The sequence below is a fragment of the Coturnix japonica genome, chromosome 11 (genome assembly GCF_054131305.1).
Source record: "Coturnix japonica strain WE chromosome 11, WE-NBRP24, whole genome shotgun sequence".
In the NCBI taxonomy this organism is placed as follows: domain Eukaryota; kingdom Metazoa; phylum Chordata; class Aves; order Galliformes; family Phasianidae; genus Coturnix; species Coturnix japonica.
The window spans coordinates 10726972-10741249 of record NC_140673.1 but is presented as its reverse complement, the minus strand read 5'-3'; the positions used below and the strand labels follow the sequence as shown (position 1 = coordinate 10741249).

The 14278-nt window shown below is 40.7% G+C and overlaps 1 long non-coding RNA gene across 1 annotated transcript in view; it reads left to right on the top strand.

The window, feature by feature from the left end:
• Positions 1-259: 259 nt before the first annotated feature.
• The window catches only part of LOC107317189 (uncharacterized), a 28902-nt gene continuing 14883 nt past the window's right edge, over positions 260-14278 (top strand). Inside the window, exons 1-2 of the long non-coding RNA XR_014932994.1 lie at positions 260-544; positions 9604-9691. This is a non-coding gene — a long non-coding RNA (uncharacterized LOC107317189). The remainder of the gene's footprint in view (positions 545-9603; positions 9692-14278) is intronic.

Sequence of the window (14278 nt, the reverse complement as noted above, 5' to 3'; positions counted from 1 at the left end):
AGATACCTGTAATATAAGCAAGTGAGAACAGCACAGGCTTAGCTAGTTGTTAGAGCTCTCAAAATGCTTTTTTTCCAAAGGCTTCGTGTATAGCAGGGAGTCTGGAAAAGGCAGCCGGTCGAATTCATCGAAGCATCGGCTAAGTGCGGCTGCTAAAAGCTCTCAGCTCCTTGGAGTCCTTTTGTTAGGCCGCAGTACTGATGCTGCTCGGTACATCTCTGCGTTGCACGCGGCCGCAGTGCAAGTCAAAGGAGGTGGGACAGGCATGGAAACGTGTGATAGAAATGTAGCATCTGGAAGGGATGTTTCCAAGTGAAACGGGAGTTATTCAGTAATTGCTAATTGCAAGAATGAAGTACTTTTCCACCGACTTTTCCGGGGGAGATGGCTTTGTTGTTGTGTAACCAGGAAGCTGATTTCTAGCTGCTCCCCAAGGACGGCGTCTCTCTCTTTTGCTCAGATCACGGGAGGTTTGCATTTGAATAGAGACGAAAGAGCTTCATTGGCAGCTGAGGCCGAAGATGGGTTGCAGCTGATTCGTGAGGTAAATGAGCCTTTGTGCTGGGAAGTAGTTCATGCTTTTAGAGTAATAGGATCTAGCAGTCATCGGGTGAGATAGCAGCAGTTGGTGCTATTGTACTTCATTTAGGAGATGATCGAAAGCCGTTTTGCCATCAGAAGGAAAAGGCAGCTTTGAGAAGGGAATCTTTAACACACGCACGTGGCAATATTGGGAGTACTTTGTGCAGTGCGGGCCGTTTCAGATTCACCCCTTCCTACAATGGAACTTTATGCTTCATGGGTAGAAACATATGGTTTAAAATAGGATTCCTGCAGGAGAAATACTGATTTGATGCAACTCCTTTATCTCAAAAAGTGTCAGGCTGTCATATACTTTACATGGGCTTCCAAAGTACTCGATGGTCAGAAGGCTGGAGCACCTGTAACAGCAACAACAAAATAAAAACCTTGGAGGTTCATTTTGTGTCCCAGTTATACTTCAGTGTCAGAAGCCTTTGCAGGACTTGCAAATACCAGTTCTTCATTGACTTGTGAGCTACTTCAATACTTCAGGTTAGTTTCACTCACAGCCTCACGACCTTCAGTTCTCTGTAGCAGAATGAATTGTTCTACGTGCCAACTTAAAGTGGCTTGGGCATTATACTGGGTACAGTTTATTTCCATGAGCTGCAGCTGATAGATGGTCTCTGGGCATTGGATGAAGAGATGATTTTCTCACCCAGCTTTTACTTAGCAGCCAAAACAAGATCTTTCCTTCCATTCACTTCCCTCTTGCTGGGTGTATTGGAGCTGCGAGGGTTGTTTGTTTTTTTTTCCACACTCTCCTCATATGGAGTGAAAACTGAGCGCACGTTTAAGTGTTTTGTGACTATAAAATGGAAGCACTTGAATATATTAAGCTTTTGATCTGCGTAGATATTTACATATACAAACAATAGGGGAAATCAAGGGCATACCTAGTTTGAAAATAAATTTCACCTTGAGATTTAGGAAGAGAAAATGCCTCTTTTTAATAGCTTTATACTCCTCTAAGGCACAATAAAAACTCCTGATATTCAGACAAGAGTGAACAGACGAATGTTCTCTAAAACCTGAGGACAAAGGGAGAAGCAGCACATAAAACTGCAGAGAGGAAAAAAGCTGGGAATCGTCTTTATAGTAAAATGAGGTACAGGCACAAAGCTCACCGGAGTTGGAGAGACTTATCCATTAATTTCTAAGCGCTGTGTATAAAACCCTTACTATTGCATGTGCTGGCTGCTTCCCTACTGTCTCTTCTAAGGAGTTGCCATCTCTGTGTTCCTGCACTGAAGGAAGGAGTAAAAAAACCCAACAATGCCAAAGATTTTCAATATGCGATGAGTTGAGGAGAGTTTGTTGGCCTTCCCTTTTGAGTTTTTAAGGGGCACAGTTTGCAACATAAGCAGAAACAGTTTAATTCCTGACTTCTTCCTGTCTGACGTTCTTTGAGGGTGATATTCCCACACCTACTCCAGCAAATCTGTAAAGTGCTTGAGGCTGATCCTTACGATTTCTATCCCTTTCACCTCTTAAAATGAAATTGATCTCTGTCAATTCTGGAAATATAAGACTGTTTATACTTCAGATCAGCGTCCTAGTTATGCTAATGGAAACTGTTTACACAGTATTTCTTCCAAACCTTCCTTACTTACAGTACAAGCTTGTCATTCCAAGCCTCATGAAGTCACCATATGTCATATTTTTAATATAAGAAAGCACTATAAAATCTTTCCCATAAGACTTTCTTGTTTGTTTTTTTTTGGGGGGCGGGGAGGGTGGGGGGGCGGGGGGGGGTGAGTGGGGAGGAAGCTGTAATGAGTTCACTCTTCTGCTAAAGACTGGACAAAGTACCACTGGAATGGGTCGCAGGGCACTGGAAGGGGCATGAGAAACTGCAGCTCTTTAAAGAGATTTCAGCAGGAAGTGCAGCAATGCAGCACATGGGACTTGATGTTGGGATTACAGCCAGAGCCCAAGAGAAAAAGAAATTCATGGGATCTCTACCTACATTTTTCCTTTGTCTATTCATCATGCTGTGGACTTGTGGTTCCTAGCAAGTTGCCTGTAATGATTTCAATGTGGCTCTCCTTAGGTTTGAACAATTATTAAATTCCCAAAGTGTATTCATAAGTATTTTTAGTAGTTCTAACTGTGAAGATATTCTGGTTAGGTCCAGCTGTAAGACTATGTAGGATCACAAACTACAGAGCTAGTAGGAAAATCTAAACAGGCTTTCTCAGTTTTCAGATATTATTACTGTTATCCTCTACTCCTGTTTTAACTATTTGGAGGAAGAGCATGTGCACATTTATACTTGCACATTTGTGTGGATTCCGTGTACCAAATGTGTTGATTTGGAGATGAATCTTGCATTTGTGAGAATATAAGAAATGATAGTCCTTGAATGTTGAGAGAGCTTCAAATAGTATTTAGGTGGGTTTCTGCAAATGTAGTTTTATCCTGAAGGATTTATATGGAGAGAAAAACGTAAGATACTAATGGCAAAAGAAAAAGTAAACCTGGTACACAGATTGGAAGCAATAGCCTGTAAGTAAAAGGAAACCTTACCTAAATTACTAGTATTAAACTGTGGAAAGGAATTATGAAGTTGAGGACAGCAAAAAATGCAGGGGAATACAGGTGCATCAATCTGCAGCCATAGTGTTGTGTTATAGTATCGGTCAGGCTCTGTCTGGGAGTTTCTTGGCCAGCTTGGAGATGTTTCTTTTCACCTTGTTTAGCTGTAACAACCATGATCTAATTGCTGCTAGGTTATTTACTGACCAGGTGGCTGTTACCTTTTACAGCTATTACTAGATTTTGTGCAGCTGTGTGGCTCAACACTTTATTGTGTGAATACTGTTTAATATAATGAACAGTAACAAGCAACTGAAAGGAAGTTGTGGCCAGGTTGGGGGGACGGGGATGTTGACCTTTTCTGTCCAGTATCTAGTGAGGATGAAAGGGAATGGCATCAAGTTACATTAGGGAGATTCAGGTTGGACACTAGGAAAAAATTCTTCTCTAGGAAAGTAGTTGGGCTCTGGAACAGGTGGCCCAAGGACGACTGGGAGTCATTGCCCCTGCAGGTGTTCAAGAAGCATTTACATGTTGTGCTAAGGGATGTGGTTTAGCATGACATATTGGTGAAAGGTGGACAGTTGGACTTGGAGGTCTTTTCCAACCTTGGTGATTCTGTGATAAAAAGGTGTGGTTGTATAATTTTCTGCTTTTCAAAGAAATATAATTTGACTAGATAAAGAATTACAAGAACCTTCTAACCCTTATAGGTGTGAAAGAATATTGAAGCTTCCCACCCCTATAAAATGAATGCAGTATGGGGTTTTTAAGCTGAGGCACATTTAGTTTTGGAGTATACAGTGTTAATTACTGACCCAAAAATTCAGATGCCTCTGAACTCAGGTGAAGGTTTTCCCTGTCCTGTCAGATAACTGCCCATTTAAATGTATTCTTGCACTGAAAAAAGAGAGGATTGGATTATGTGGGAGAAGCAGGCAATGCTGGAACCCTTTGACTTGGGTTATTCTTCTAGGGCTTTGTCTGGACATCCTCTCTGACAAACTGATCATCTTATCCAATCCTACTTTTTTTTCTCTCCCATTTCTATTATTTTTCATCAGTTCTGCTCCACATTTGCCCTTCTTTGTGTCTCATTGCCTTTAGTATCAACATTCTCTTTTTCTTCTCTTTGTTTAGTTTATCCCTAGATTACTAACCTATTCCTTCTTCAAGATAAATCTTTGATTGCTCTGCTTTGTGTTTATATCCCTTTTTCCATCCCTTATCAGTTTTATCTGTTCAGGCTGCATGTTCTTTGCAGCAGTGTACTAATCTTTTAAAGTGTTTACAGTACTAAGTCCTCAGTCTTGGCTGGCCTGCAAGCCTGTTTTTATAGGTGTAATTGTAAAACTTAGCAATTGCTTAGGTATACAGGGTAGTTTTATGTGCTTAATTGTCGCATTTGACACAGAAGAATTCATTTGAATAAGTTAACACTCCTTTGAATGTAAATGGACATTAAGAATTGATCGCTAATATTCTGTATGTTAATAATGAATGTTGTGGTTTTTGCATGTCAAAGTTGGCAGTAGGAGCCCTCATTGTCAGAAGAGAGTTGTTCGGTATTCTTAGGAAAACAGTTTTATGTACCCAGGTCCAAATAGAATCAAAATTGTATCTCTCTGCAAAGTACTGACCTTCAAAATTGAGTCCCATTTATCTCCCATTAGTTTACATACAAACAGCAATACCAGGATATGATTTGCCCATTTCCCCTATGTCTCTGAGAATTCAGATTTGCTTCCTTGTTGCTCTGAGCTAAACCCCACCTTTTCTGTTGGTGTTACTGTTGTTCTGGAGCTACGTCTGCTCCAGAAAAGTTGAAGGTATTTGCGATGTGCCTTGTTTAACCAGAAACTCCACAGGTGAACTGGCCGGTCCCATCTGATTTCAGGTTGCAGTGGACCTCAAGATAGAATTTCAAGTAGAGGAGGTACTGATGCTCTCTGCTCAGAACAAGAGTGCTGAGAGGTTTTAACAGTAATACTCATTTTCTGGCAAAACCCTGGTGTTGTTGCAAGAGCTCTGTTGTGTATCATTGGTAGAGCTCTGTTGTGCATCTTTGCTTACTTGAAGAGCAGTTCTTAATGAATCTTTGCTCTGGCAGTTGTTTCTGCACTGTAAATGGATCACAATTGTGTTCTCGTGTTGCAGGAAATTGGAAAGCTGAGAAACAGAGCTGACTGAACTGGTTTGTGATCTGAGGAGATTAGAGCAGCAGGTGATATGGGCAACAGGGTTTTAATTTGACATCTCCCTCTGGAATTGATTTGGCTCTGTAAGAGTGCATTAGCCTTGTACAAACATCCCCAAACAATCAAAGCATGGTTATATCAACATTAAGAAGTCTTTGATAATTTTGATTAAAAAAAGAAAAAGATGTTTTATTTACTCTTTTCTGTCTTATTTTTCTTATTGTAGGAATCTTATCACCATCTCAAAAGCAGAATCCAGCGTGCCTTTCTGTTCTCTCAGTGAAAGATAAAGTGATTAATGGTAGCAAAGAAATGAATCCCAAGTGCATGAGTTAAACTAATGGGTGCTCAGCTGTTACACCACTAGTAAATGGAATGGGAAACTTTTCATCTTCCTGCTGCTGAAGAGCCCTACTTCATCATCCCCTTTTCTCTGCTTGTTTATATTGCTAAGTTCTCGTTACAACAAGTAGGAGCTGACATCTGCCAGAGTGAGTTCTTATGGATGACTATTTTCCTGTTAACAAAGGCAAAAACTTGATGGAGGAAAAAGGGAGGCTATATAAAGATACTATTTTTTTTGGACTTGAAAGAAAATAAATACTTCCTTTGATGGAGGAGAAATATACATACAAATTCCATCCTTACCCAAGGGGAAGTCAGATCTGCTTAGATCTCATGAGTTTTCTAGTTCTCCTTTGAATATCCATTTTTCTGAATGAAGAGGGAACAGAAGGAGAACGGTAGGTATAAAAAAATTGGACAGACTGATGGGATTAGAAGAAGGGAAAATGAAAGGCAGAGAGGTGTGTGAGGAAATCACAGCTGAAGCGAGTGAAAGAAAGATGTGCAAGCATTGACAAATGGTCAGATTTCACAGAGAGCTAAGTGGGCATTGCAAGAAAAGCATCCAAACCTCACATATAATTGCAAGGGAAGTGGAATTTCGCAAGGGCAACTGTAGCTACACAGCCATATCAGTATTAGCATATGAAAGGGAAGTAGTTCAGTAATGGGATCAAAATTATCAGGTTTTGGTACAGGCAGCATGTGAACACAGCTGGATTTAGCAGGTGGCTAATGCGGAGTCAAGCAAGAGGGACTTACAAGGTAATTAAAGAGCACATAGGGCACGTTTTGGGGAGAAGTCTTGCAATGCCAACGTGATTTAGGTAACCCTCCCAGGAAGGGTGATTGCATCAGAGATACCAAATGTGAGTATGAATGTAGTGAAATGAGGACATATGGGAAAAAGTATGTAGGAGTGGGCTGCTGATATGGGAGGAAGTGAGAGTGGATAAAGAAGGAAAGAATGGAAAAGAGCGATGAAGCCGAAGCTTTTTGTATGAGCATGCTCTTTTCTGTGTGTGCTTGCAGGCTTGCTACTGAGCTCTAAGCTGGATTATTGGGTGTGTAGGATGAGAGGTCTGGGCACAAGCAATGAGAGAGGGTTGGGAGTCACGGGGGCCGAAAGGTCTGGGAGATTATAACCAGTGGAAGGAGCTCTAGGTACACGAAGTGATTGGGGTCAGCCACTACAGAGGTCCATCTGTGCGTGACCAGTGGCACCTTGCTCTGATCCTCTTCAGACAGGATGAATAGGATGAAAATGTCTCATGTTGTTGTGTGTGCAGTCTGTTATTTGAAGTGCTTTTAAAGGCACTGCTCTCTGACTGTGCCAATACACACCACTGACTGTTATTGTGATGTGTATGTACAGCACATGTGTTCAGCTCTCACTATGGCCAGACCCACTGAATGTGAAGAGCTTGTTAAAGGTGCCTCAGTGGAGGAATGAAATATTATTGTAGGGGATTTGATAGCTATAAGATCTATTCTTCACCTTGTCAAAGACAAGGAAGCACTTCTTTATTGTTAGAGCAATGGAGCCCTGGAGCAGATTGCCCAGGGAGGTTGTGGAGTGCCCTTCTCTGGAGATATGAAAGAGCTGTAGCCTACCAGTGTGAGCTGCTGTAGGGAATCTGCTTTAGCTTAAGATTGGACTAGGTGGTCTCCAGAGGTTCCTTGCAATCACTATGGCTGTGTGATTCTTTGAAAGACTTATTTTGAGACTTAGAACGAGGTCTTTGTGTACATTAATAGGGTAAGACTTTATGAACAAGATGACGCTGGGAAAGAAGATTAGTGCTTTCTTAATGGCTTTTGGAGTATTGGGTGGTTATTAACCATAAACAATTATATCTAATAAGACATTTGTAGTCCTATAGTTGTTCATTATTAGTTTGTGGCCAGAAACATTTGATATTCTGATCTTTTCATGCTAATTTCCATGTTATTGGTACTTCTGGAGGAGGACTGGCTCGTTACCTTCGTGAGGATGAGTCCACCTGTTATAAAATGCATGGAACAATAGTGCTAGCTCATTCAGTGACACAGTGCAACCGATTCAAGTGTAAGATGTGGCGATATGCAGACTGCCTAATCGTGATGTCAGTAACATACGAAGAAGCCCTTTTTTGACACAATAAATAAAAATGACAATCCACTTAGATTCTTTGCATGGTTTGTCAGTTCCAATTCTCATCCATATTCCTAAGTGTTCTCAAACATGTCAAGATCAGAGCGTGCTTTGAATAACTTACTGAGTGCGATTTAAAAATCAGACAAAATCTAATGGGGATCTGCATTCCAGTCTTACTGCATCTTCTGCTCTAAGCATCAGCTATGCAGAAGAAACTGGCTTCCAACAGGCCTGTTTTCCTCATTGCTTTGTATGAGTACTAAGTTGTCACAAAATTATTCCAGAACCTTTCTCCATCCATGTTGTACTAATTTCATAAGCATTCATGAAGCTGTGAAAGTGGAGTAGCAGGACATTTTGCTCCACCTCCTTGAATTTTAACTGGATTATTACCATTAGCTATAACAAGATGTTTTATTTCTAATGTTGAAGATGAATAGAGTAAGACTCTGTTGTTATCTAATCAAATCCACAAGGCAACATGAAGCTGACTTTGCCTCCAAGTGAATTAAGGATGAAAATTTGGAGCATGATTTTTTTTCAGGAAGGAAGCCAGTCTTGATTTATGATCTCTGCATAATGGGGAAGTGAGCACGTGCTTTGGAAAGGTGTTTCAGCAGCTGTTTTATTCTCATGGGTGAAGAACGTGTAACTTCCTTGTCTTGAATTTTGCAGATGCTAAATATTGTGACATTTGAACATGTAATGATGGCGAATATTGCCTGCTAGATTTCAAAAGCCATTTCATAAGGAGGGGTGGGGGGGTGGGGAAGGGGGCAAAAAGGCAGAGAAGGGGATTAAGCCAAGCAAATTTTCAGGTTCCTTTAACTAGAAAGCAGCTAATCTGGTGGCTGTTTCTAAGCAGGTTCTCTTCAGTGGTAGCAAGTGATGGGGTAGAAATATCAAATAACATTTAATCTTGACAGATTCCTTGCAGAAGTTGCTAAGTTCTTACTATAAAGTACTGAAAAATACAAGATAGTTGTCGTTAAGGCTTACAAAGGGAGATGAGTTTGAGTAGCTTGCTCTTAAAGGTAAATAACAAATTCCTTTTTTGCCACAAGCTAATTTTTAATTTCTTCCTGAGAATGGGAAACCACTGCATTTATTGTGTAAAAGAAAGAAAAAATAGACTGTAGCATTGCCCTTAGTGCAAAAAAACAAAACAAAAACAAAACAGCTCAATCTCAATGGCAAATCTCTAGACAACAATTTGCTTTGTCCTAAAAAGAAAAAGGGAATGAGCAATTTGGACATTCTATGTTTGCTATATTGGCTGCTGATGTTCTGGTAGCCTGAAAAGGTTACCAGCTGACACTCATCTCCATCAGATCAGCCACGTGACAGAGCTAAACAGGAATGAAACATGTGTCTATGCATAGGAGGATTCTCTAAAACCAGAGAATAGATAGGGCTGGAGTTAATGAGGCCAAAATGCCAAACTGGCAGCTCTGTGCATAATGGTGTCATAGAAATTAACAGCCTAGATAGAATGAAATGATGTTATCCAAGCAAAACCATTTCAACCACTGGCTATTTTGGCAAATAATTAATTAAATTGGCTATTACTTCATTGGATTTTCAATGAAGGGACTTGCTCTGATTGTGCTTGTCCGTTTTTGTGTGTTATAATTTCTTCAGATGAACAGATAAGAGGTATTAGGGAAATCTCACACCATGCACAGAATCCACAAATTCCAACGTGTACTATTTCATTTACCGAGTGATTGAACTCTGAAGCATCAATTCCTTTTGTCAAGTCATCCTGCTATTTCCTAACCATCTCACTTAATGCCCATGTAGCGTCATACTACCGTGCTGTTCCTCTATGCTAAAAAAGGAGCTGATGTCAGCAAAAGAGGACCCTTCTGATGCTGTTACCACAGAAAAGGTAAGCTTGGATTGCACATCTGGAAAGTTGAATGTAGAATTGTTATAACTGGGAGGGGGGAGGTGGCTCTTTTCTGGAAGGTTTGTGAAACAAAAACAGAAGAATGAAATCTTCAGGTCACTTTATGTCATAGAATCATAGAACAGCCTGGGTTCAAAAGGACCACAATGACCATCTCGTTTTAACCCCTCGCTATGTACAGGGTCGCCAACCACCAGACCAGGCTGCCCAGAGCCACAACCAGCCTGGCTTTGAATGCCTTCAGAGATGGGCATCCACAACCTCCTTGAGCAACCTGTTCCATTGTGTCACCACTTCCTCAGGTGACGCGCCCCAGATTTTTTAAATTTGACTTTTTTTTTTTAATTTTTTTAAACCACTGAGGAAAATGTGTCCTAACAGAAAGTCGTGTGGAAAACATTTTCCTTTCCTAGATCAATAAATAATGTAATCACATGGAACAGCAGTCAGTGCATGAACTCTTCTGCTCACTTAGATCATCAGCTACTGCCAGCATGTGTTAGGAAGAACATTAGGGCAGTTCATCTGGGTGGAAGAAATCCAGGTGGACAACGGAGACTTTCCATTTTGTGTCTTCTTTTGCCAGCAGAATTTTGATGTTTGAAAAAATCCCATCAGATATTTATAATACCAGCCATTCCAAATACTTTGAACCATAATGACAGGTGATTTCAGGGAGAGACTGACACCAATGTTGAGCTTTAAGATTTAATTGCTAACATTTTGAAAGCTTTCCACCCTAAATGTAAAGTATTTCTTCGGTCTGAAAGAACTGCATTTCCTTCATTTAGGTAATGTTGCCTCCCTACTCCTTTGTGACCACAGCTGTAAGCTTGCCTTCAGTGGCTGTGAAGATTTGTTGTCTGTGTATCTGGACACAGATATTTGCATTTGTTGCTGGTTTTCTTATTTTTATGCTTTATTTTTATTATTCTTTTTTGCAAAAACGTTTGTCACAAGTAAGTGACACAGTGATAGTATCTTGGGAAGGAAATTGTTCTCTTGTAGTATTCTGTCTCAATTAGATTCAATGAAAGTAAAGATCAGGTCTTTTAGATATGCCAGAACATCACTCAGCAACTGAGAAGCACCCTCCAGCTACAAAGAAAATCAATAGAACATGAATAATAATTGCAGGGAAATATGAGTTTTAGAAACTCAGGATTATACTGTGGTTTGTACCTTTTAAATGCTACCTGTGTTCTCATGATTTACAAACAAGATTTCACGCATGTCTAAAATGAAGTTTTAATTTGGGCACTGTATTTTGTATTGGAGATTTCAGTTCACAACTGTAGCTTGGTGAGAACAGTAAGTTACTTTTCTTGTTCAAGAATGTTCTGGTGCAGGACTGTGTGCAAACAGTGACTTCAGTTGCATATTTAAATATTAATCTAGGTTCTGAACATACTTATTTTAGGCTACTTGTCTCTTCATGTTATCACGTGCTTGATTTGTGTGGCATAGAAGTCTTAAACCACACCACATGTACAAAACCTCCACTGAGAGTTCTTGGCGTTCTTAGATTTAGGCGGCTGTTTAGATGCATTTACATCACTTGTCAGTTTGTGTAGTTCCTCATTTTATTTTCATGGTGATGTGTGTAGTTGGAACACCAGTATGAACTTCTGTCAGAGAAGCAATAGCTTTTTCTAGCAGTGGAAACTCCCTATACTCCTGCCTCTCTGTCTTCCTGGGACTGTGAGAGGGCCCAGGCTCCTTGGGAGACCTGAGAGTGTCTGCACTACCTGAGCTGCCAGCCAGGCCAGCTCAGGGCTCAGAGGTGCCTGCTGTTATCAACACTGCCCCAGAGAGGAAAGCCTCTTAAAGGAAATTCAGGTTCCTTTGAGGATCTACGGATGAGTGTATTGTGGCAAAGTCAGTTGCTGAGGACTAGATCTGTTCTTGAAACATCAGGGACTGATACCAGGGCTACGGGAAAGATCTTTATTTAAGTTATAATATTAACCATCATCCACATTGTCAAATCTTACAAAGAAAGGTATCTCTAGTGACTATGTCACCAGGAGTAAGATCTGAACTGATAATTTGCACACTTATACAGTTACCATCTCCTCTTGCTGAGAAGGGAGTCCTTCAGTGGTTAGTTCTGGCTGAGTTTCTCAGTGGCTGTAGTTCTTTCTAACTACAATAGTAATACTTGAGATATTTTGCTGCTTTTGTGAGTCTTCGTTTTGGTTCAGACAGGCATTAATATGTGGAGACTTCAAGCTGCCTTCCAAATAGCTTATGTTTAGGCACAGATAAATACAAGAATTCTTAAAGAAAAATGCAGAAGTAGTTTTCATCCTGTGGAATTTCACAAGAATCATTTTCAGATACTTGATTATTTTCTTCCAAGCTTATATAGTATGGAGTATCTTTTCTCAAATAATGTATTCTGTGTGTGTTCCTTTGTAACTTCTGCTGTGATGGTGATGATTTGGGGGAGGTACCAGAAGAAATAATTGTTCTGCTTTCAAAGAAAGATCACCTTCAAACAGACCTCACTTGTAAGTGAGGTGAATTAAGTATGCTTCCTTAAAACTAAATGGAAGGTTTAAATCCATTTTGAATACAGAAGCTTATTGAACAGATGCAGGGAGTCAACAAAACTGCTACTGTGGAATTCCAGAGGGCAGGCTTTGAACCGCTCAGGACTCTGGTGGGGAATATCTCTTGGGAGTCATTCTTGAAGGGAATGGGGTCCAGGAAGGCTAGATGCTACTCCAGAAGGAAGTCTTTAAGACCCAGGAACAGTCTGTTTCCATGTGCCATAAGATGAGACAGTGGGAAACATGACCCACTGGAGAAACGAGAGGCTGTCTCCTGTGGAAGAATGGACAGGCAGCTCAGGAAGAGTACAAAGAAGTTTCTAGTGTATGCAGGGAGAAAAATCTAAGTCAGAAAATCAGTATGAGCTCAACCTGGCACTTGTAGTAGAGGACAACAAAAAACGGGTAACAAATATATTAACAGTAAGATGAGGATCAAGGAGAATCTCCATCGTTTACTGGATGAGGTGGGGAACGTAGTGAACATAAGGAAAAGGCTTAAGTCCTCATTGTGTTCTTTAAACCTGTCTTTAATAGACAGAACAGTTATTCTTGGGATATTCAGCTTCCTGAGCCAGTAATCTGAAATGGAGAACAGAATAAACTCCACATGATTCAGGTGGAAACAGAGATCTGCTGCTCCACTTGAGCTGTCACAAGTCCATAGAACCAGATGGGATCCACTTAAGGATGTTGAGGGATCTGGCAGAGGTGATTGCCAAGCCACTTTCCACTGCCTATCAGTAGTCCTGGATGACTGCAGGCTTGCTAATGTTGCACCTATCTGTAAGAAGGGTCATAAGAAGGATCCCAGGAATTACAGACCTGTCAGCCAGACCTCAGTACTGTGGAAGATCACAAAGCAGGTCATCTTCACTGTGATTGTGCAGCATGTTGGAACAGCTGGGGGACCAGGCCCAGCCAGCATGGGTTTCTGAAAGTCAGGTTCTGTTTGACCAGCCTCATCTCCAGTATTCTCTTGGAGGAACTGGCAGCCCATGGACTGACAGGTATGCTCTGCTGTACAAACTGTCTGGAGAGCTGTGTCTGGACAGTGACAGTGAATGGAGTTAAATAGGGCTTGTGACCAGGCACACGTGGTGTTCCCCAGGTGTCAGTATTGGGGCCCATCCTGTTTAGTATCTTTACTGATATTTTATTTGTGAATAATTGAGTGCACCCTCAGTAAGTTCATGGATGACACCAAGTTGGAAGTGTTGATCTGCTTGAGGGTAGGAAGGCCCTGCAGGGAGATCTGCGTAGGCTGGACTGTTGGGCTGAGACCAATGGGATGAAATTCAGCAAGACCAAGTGTTTGATCCTTTACTTTGGCCAAGAGGAAAGAAGAGAAAGGTGTTATTGGAAAATAACCCCATAGGTGAGGCCAAAGAAATAAGCTATGCATTTCTCCTGTGTGTTTTCTTGCTTTATTTAATGTTACCTCTTCTTAACAGCTGCCATTTGAGTTTTTGCCAAAAGACTTATAATCTTTCACAACTTAACTGTAATGATCAGTCATTTTCTGACTTAGAATAGTGTGATTATTGCCTTCTTACAAGAAATTGTCTGTTTATCAGTGATAGAATTAATTTGTATCTTCTCTGTTTTTCAAGAGAATGGTAATCCTATAGCTGAACACGTTAGGGATATTTTTATGCAACATAAAATGTTAAAGATTCTTTCCCATAAGATAGGAATGCTGCACATAAGTATATGTAATAGCCATTAGATTACTTTCTTAAATAATCCCTAGGGAAGCTCTTACATGTAAAAATAGAAATGAGAGGGTTTGATTTGTTCCCTGTTATTTTCCTCTTTCTCTGTTTCCTGCAGAGCACTCAGTGCCAGTGCTATCAGCAGCTCTACCAGCAAACCAGTTACAAGCAAACTACAGCAACTGCAGCCTGAAGGCAGTGGTCTTAGTGTCTTCCCTCCAGAAAATACCACTAAACCCACGTCTAGGAATCACACTGCTTCTTTATTGAAGTTCATTACTTCAGCTGGCTCTCGT